This window comes from Haliotis rubra, unplaced genomic scaffold (assembly GCF_003918875.1).
Source record: "Haliotis rubra isolate DU_JTF1 unplaced genomic scaffold, ASM391887v1 Scf71, whole genome shotgun sequence".
NCBI lineage: Eukaryota > Metazoa > Mollusca > Gastropoda > Lepetellida > Haliotidae > Haliotis > Haliotis rubra.
In genome coordinates, this window is record NW_025767424.1 from 2,558,125 (window position 1) to 2,564,289 (window position 6,165).

The 6,165-nt window shown below is 40.6% G+C and overlaps 1 protein-coding gene across 1 annotated transcript in view; it reads right to left on the reverse strand.

Annotated features, from left to right (window-relative positions):
• Nucleotides 1-6,165, reverse strand: part of LOC124259074 — a 95,012-nt gene that overhangs the window by 79,966 nt on the left and 8,881 nt on the right. The gene's annotated exons all lie outside the window — the stretch shown is intronic.

Sequence of the window (6,165 nt, forward strand, 5' to 3'; positions counted from 1 at the left end):
TTAGCTCTAAGAGAGCTTCGAAAATCTAGGCCCAGGCTCCGTAGCAGATGTCTTAAGTCAAGATGTTCATTCAAAGGCGTGACAATGACAGCTAGCCACAGACGTCTTCGTTATCGGTCGGCTCAGCAACGTCAGAGGTAGGAGTACCGGCGATGGCGACATGTGATGTTTAGTGATGAATCCTGCTTTTGTTTGCGATTCACGGATGGACGATTGCGTGTGTGGCGACGCCGAGGAGAGCGTTATGTGAGACCCACGGTACAGGAACACGATTCTTATGGAGGCGGCTCTATCATGATCTGGGGAGGAATTTCTTTCAATAGGAGGACTGATTTGATTCTTGTACTGGGTAATTTGACAGGCCAGCGGTATATGGACGAGATCGTACGGCTACACCTGGTTCCAATGTCACAAAGGGCAGGTAGTAACTTTGTTTTTCAAGACGATAATGCACGTCCTCACAGAGCTCGTGTTGCCGTGAACTTCTTGCAACAACAAGGTAGGGCTTCCACGGGTACTCGAGTACTCGAGGACGAGTCGGGTTTAGCTGGACTCGAGTCCATTTTCAAGGACTCGAGGACTCGAAAAGGGGAGATAACTCGAATTATTGACGTTGACGGACTGTCTGCCATGTGCTAAGCATGAACGGCCGTTAACGTCTAATATTAAGAAAAAGATATACTAGTAACTTTATTATCCCGGAGGAAATTCTCATACATCCAAACTGTCTCAAAATGAATATATACACAGTTCACAAAAATATGCACAATAATTACATGCTCAAAACGAATGCTATTTACAAATAAAACTGACATGATATAATTCAATTAACCACATAGGTAAAGAGGCTGAATAATTCTAGTTTTAATCACATGATGATGATTCAAAATATTTGTAGCATTCACGAATACTTGATGGTATGAAAGACTGTCGAGCTCTGTTTTGAGGGAAGGTAATCGACAGCAGCGTCCAGAAGGAAGTAGTTCAAAATGGTGAGATCAAATATGTCAACTATCAAATCTAATTTTAGCTGCCTTTTTGACTATACTCGAAATACACTCCAGAAATTTTGCAAGCAGTATTAACAATTTTGAAAAGTCTGTTTTTGTTGCGATGAGACAGATCCCCATACCAACATAGAAAATTGTAGGTCAACACACTTTGAATAAAGGTTTGATAAAAAACTGTCATTACGGTTTTGTCAATGCCTTGATGATAATAATGTTCAGAATCAGAAATTAGGCCAGTAACAGTGGCGTCATCTGCAAATTTCACAGTAAACAAGTCATATATTGACAAGTAACAGTCATGATGATTGGTATACAAAACGAAGCGTACGAACGAAGGAACACAGCCATGTGGATCTCCAGCAGAGGTTGAGAGAAAAGAAGATTGATAGCCATTGACACTGACATACTGAGTTCTATGTACCCTGAATTCTTTAACCCATCTGATAATGTTTTCATTAACACCTAGATTAAATAGTTTACTCCTCACACGGTGTGGCTGTATGGTATTAGTTGTTACAAGTCTGCAGATGAGAGTAAATATTATACATCGATTGAGATTTCACTTCTGAAAATGATTAGGTAACTATCTTGACAATTGAACGTTTGCTTGAAAGGTATGAATTTCGAGTACTCGGGTCCGAGTCGAGTCTCACCCCTCGAGTACTCGAGTACTCGAGTCCAAAAATGGACTCCTGTTGAAGCCCCAAAGATGGTAAATAGAAACAAACCTAAATACTAAAGGGTCTTGCTTAAATGACAGCTTGGTTGGATTACCAGTTGGTATCGCCATATTTACACTGGCGATAATAGTTCTAAACAATAATCGATAAATCATTTAGATACTTCCGGACAATATCTGGCGTTAAAGGACATATACTTAAAACACGAATTGTCCATTACCAGTTTGATGTGAGATACCTTTTAGCTGTTCACTGACTTGACAGATAGGCAGACAAGCGTGTGTGCACCCAATATAAGATGGGGAACCGTCGTGTATATGTCTGTCACTGTGTACAGATGAAGACAGGTGTGAAATAGACACTGATAATATACATCGACCATGGTCTCGTTTATTGTCAGTGTAAAATGGAGTTATATTATGTTATATCTGTTGAGTATAGGTGCATTGGGGGTAGTCATTTTATCATTATCGGTTAATACATTCTGTTGATTTTGATTCTAGACACATTATTAACGATTATGTCATTCATATTAACAAACATCTGATTGGAACAAACGTGGTTGCAGACTTGACATACTTCAATAATCTATTGACATAAAATGGTACACAATAAAAGCATCGAGTGTTGACGAAAGGCTTCATCTGGCTCTATCGGTAGCACCCGTCGAGTGTGAAAGTCTCTGAAATCCATAGAAAGGCCTTGAGATAAAAAAAACCTGTTCTTTTCATGCTCTCTCTGGAGTCAGGTTTAAAAATTAAATACACCTTAAAGTTCCTTAAGAGTAAGTGAGTGAGTTTAGTTTTACGCCGCATTTATCAATATGCCAAATATCATCGCAGGGGACACCAGAAACAGTGGCGGATCCAGAGAGGGGGGCTGTTCGGAACACACAGCCCACCACCCCTTGAAAATTACTAAAGACCACATTGAAGTTAATGTTTTGCAATGGCAGAGCCAAGGTGGGGTTCGAACCCCTGAACCCCCTTTGAAAAAATTTCTGGATCCGCCTATGAGAAATGGGCTTCACACATTGTACCCGTGTGGGGAATCGAACCCGGGTCTTCGGCGTATCGAGCTAACGTTTTAACCACTAGGATACCCCACGGCCCCTGTTCCTTAAGAACAGTATCGCGACAGCGAAATCAATGTTACGGTCACGCCGTCTCTGAAATATACATTGAACATCACTGCTTGTCATATATTCTGACAAAGATATTATCATTTATGAAATAAACATGACAAACACGCCCTAAATATGTGGAGAAAGTACCACAATAAGCACAATTCGTGAATCTACACCATTAAACCGCCTGGACAGGTGCGTGTTAATGTCACGTTACAATGAAGATGAACGCCCTGTTATTGTAGCCAAGACAGAAGCCATCATTGTGGAAGTGTTCTTGTGAAAAAGAGGGGAACGTATCGGGAAAAGCTGGTGCCCTTGTGTCTGAGATTGTATCATGAAAGATATTACTGAAATTGTTAAACATAGTAGACCATGACATTATGCACATGGAGGCATGTCATTTGTCAGAGGATATTATAATGCAACTCATTCTGGAGAGACAGATTGCAAGGATTTCTAAACGTTATTCTTTATTCCTGTCCATGTTTAACAGCAAGATGCGTCCCTGAGAGTACCTGTTATTACATACGAGCCCAGCGGCAATGCGCCAAGCAATGTCCATCTGCATCAGCGAGACAATATGTCGCATCGCACATCACTCTAGAGCTCCTAACCACGCATCACGTCATCACGTTACGTGCAAAGTGGCAAGGTCACTCTGACTTCATGGTCCGTAAGAGGCTAAACATAGCTGACATCCCACCTTTCATGACACTAACACGTTCTTCGTTATTTATGCTAACTTCTTAGCAACCCTTGTCTAGACTGGCTGTATCTCTTACCAACTGCAATATTTAAGTCTTATCTTGACTTCGCTTATTCACAAAGGACATTGTTTATATTGACGGGTCGATATCGATCGAGAAGTGGTTGACCCAGTCTCTTAAATCAAGGTTTCTTATTAGATACTAACGTGTTTTATGCGTCCCTCAAATCAAATAGACACTTTCGCGTTTCATTATAATATCATCAGTTGATTCATTAATGTCGGATGCAAGACCGACACTTTAAGGTCAAAACTTTCGTGAACCTTGTTTACGAACGGGTGTGTGGCACTGTGTGCCATACATTACTATATATACTTGAATGGTGGACACACTCTTAATGAACTTGGCCTTAATAACTTGGTTGTCCATGTCGTTCCTTGTCAATTTAACCTAGAAACATTTAATTACCTTATTACACAGACACACGATGTCTTTTTTCGCATTATGTAGTAATTAGGACACATCCTGTCTGGAGATAAGAAATAGAAAAATCTTTGAGTAAAATTATATGTTACAAAGCGTGTGTTCCTGAGCAAAACGATGGGTTTAAACGTTACCTAACGGGTTCGGCATCCGTTCCCCATCCGTAGATGTATCAAATGAGCGTTTCTTTAAATGACTCTGCCGTTGAGCGAATTTGACAACGGATTTGAAGATGTCGTTACTTTCCTGGCTGACAAGATTGATTACGTCGCATTTTTCTACGCTACCGCTGCGTAACGCCCACGTGCGGTAACGTGCGCGTGGCTGTGTTGGGAACCTTATCAGCGTTGTCCCATGTTACAATGACTCCAACAACCATATACACACAATGTCATAATGTCACGACACTCAAGGCTGATACATGCCTAATGTTATACAATACAGTAAACTACGTTTAGACACACTTATAACAAATTGCCATTTTTATTCCGACCACTTGCTCTATATATCAGTCGAAATGGTATCACCCGTAAAGATCCGGGTTAGAATTCATGATCTCCAGTAACCCATGCTTGTCGTAAGAGGCGACAAACGGGATCGGGTGGTCAGGCTCGCTGTCTTGGTTGACACATACCATCGGTTCCCAGTTGCGTAGATCGATGCTCATGCTGTTGATCACTGGATTGCCTGATCCAGACTCGATTATTTACAGACCGCCGCCATATAGCTGGAATATTGCTGTGTGCAGCATAAAACTAAACTCGCTTACTCTCTCACGAAATGTATCACGAACTACGGATATAACGAATTACAATTAGTGGTGCTTTTGAGTTCGTTAGTGTCCTGCACCTAAAACACGTATTCATCGTAAAACATACATCGTACATAGATTTCACTTTCCCGATCAGGTACAGAAAAAATATATATTCAATTCAGTGCAAACAACAATATCATGGCATTGTGTTTATGGCATAGTGCTATAGAATAAATGAGCAAAACGATTCCACAGTCTCGTTCTGTAAACCTTTAAACAGTTATGGTGTAACTTAATATCGTTTTACTGCGACAAATATCCACTAAAATGTCAGTAGGACGAGTAACTAGTGAGATGTTTGGACAAACCTATTCAGAATTTAACTGACTTCTGCTTGATAAGAGAACTGTGAAGATCACTATAACCTTGCTTGGCAAGACCCGGAGGACTAGTTCCTAAACAGAAGGCAACGGGGGGACAAAAACGTTGACATATCTAAGGCCGCGTTGCGGGTAGATAACCTTGCTTTGAAGTTCAACAATGTTTGTTTTTGTTTTGTGGGGTTTTATAACTCAGCAATATTTCAGCTGTTTTTACATATTTGTGAACAGCATGTTATTTGACAATGAGATCAAGGAAACACTGTACTTGCATACTAACAAGCTACCTGTACTGTACTGTACTACTGAGGTAAAGTCTGTAAACATAATTCTGGGAATAAAAACATGAAAAAACGCCAAAACCCCCAAAACAACAACAACAACAAAATCAATATAAAAATATTTCAGCTGTATGGCGACGGTCTGTGGTTGACATCACCAATTTGATGTTCTACATTAATATAGCGCAGTGAGTTACATATATCGTTGTATTAGGTTTAAATGTTTACAATAGATATATAGAATGCTTTTATTATAAGAGAATGTGTGAGTTGAGATATGGTAAGAACTGAATATCCCAACAGACCCAACCTGTAAGCATTTACCACGGGCATGATATACGTATGAGTGAGTGAGTTGGGTTTACGCAGCTTAGCAATAGTCTAGCAATATCACGGCGGGGACACCAGATATTGGCTTCACGGGTTGCACCCACAACAGTGAGTGAGCAGGTATTACGCCGCTTTTAGAAAAACATTGTACAAATTTGGGGAATCGAACCAGGCCTTTGGCACGACGAGGGAACACCTTTACCACTAGGCTAGCCCACCCTATACTCAAGAGGAGAAAGTGGAAAGCGTGTGTATTTATTACGTTAAACATCCTTGTTTAATTCATAATGACATGTCCGCAGTATGACAAATGTGGTGCAGAACTTCGCCAGCTCAATCAAATGACGGGTGGGATGGGTTTAGTGTCCTTGTGAACTCATTTTATATCATGACCAGCATTCTTGATGTGGG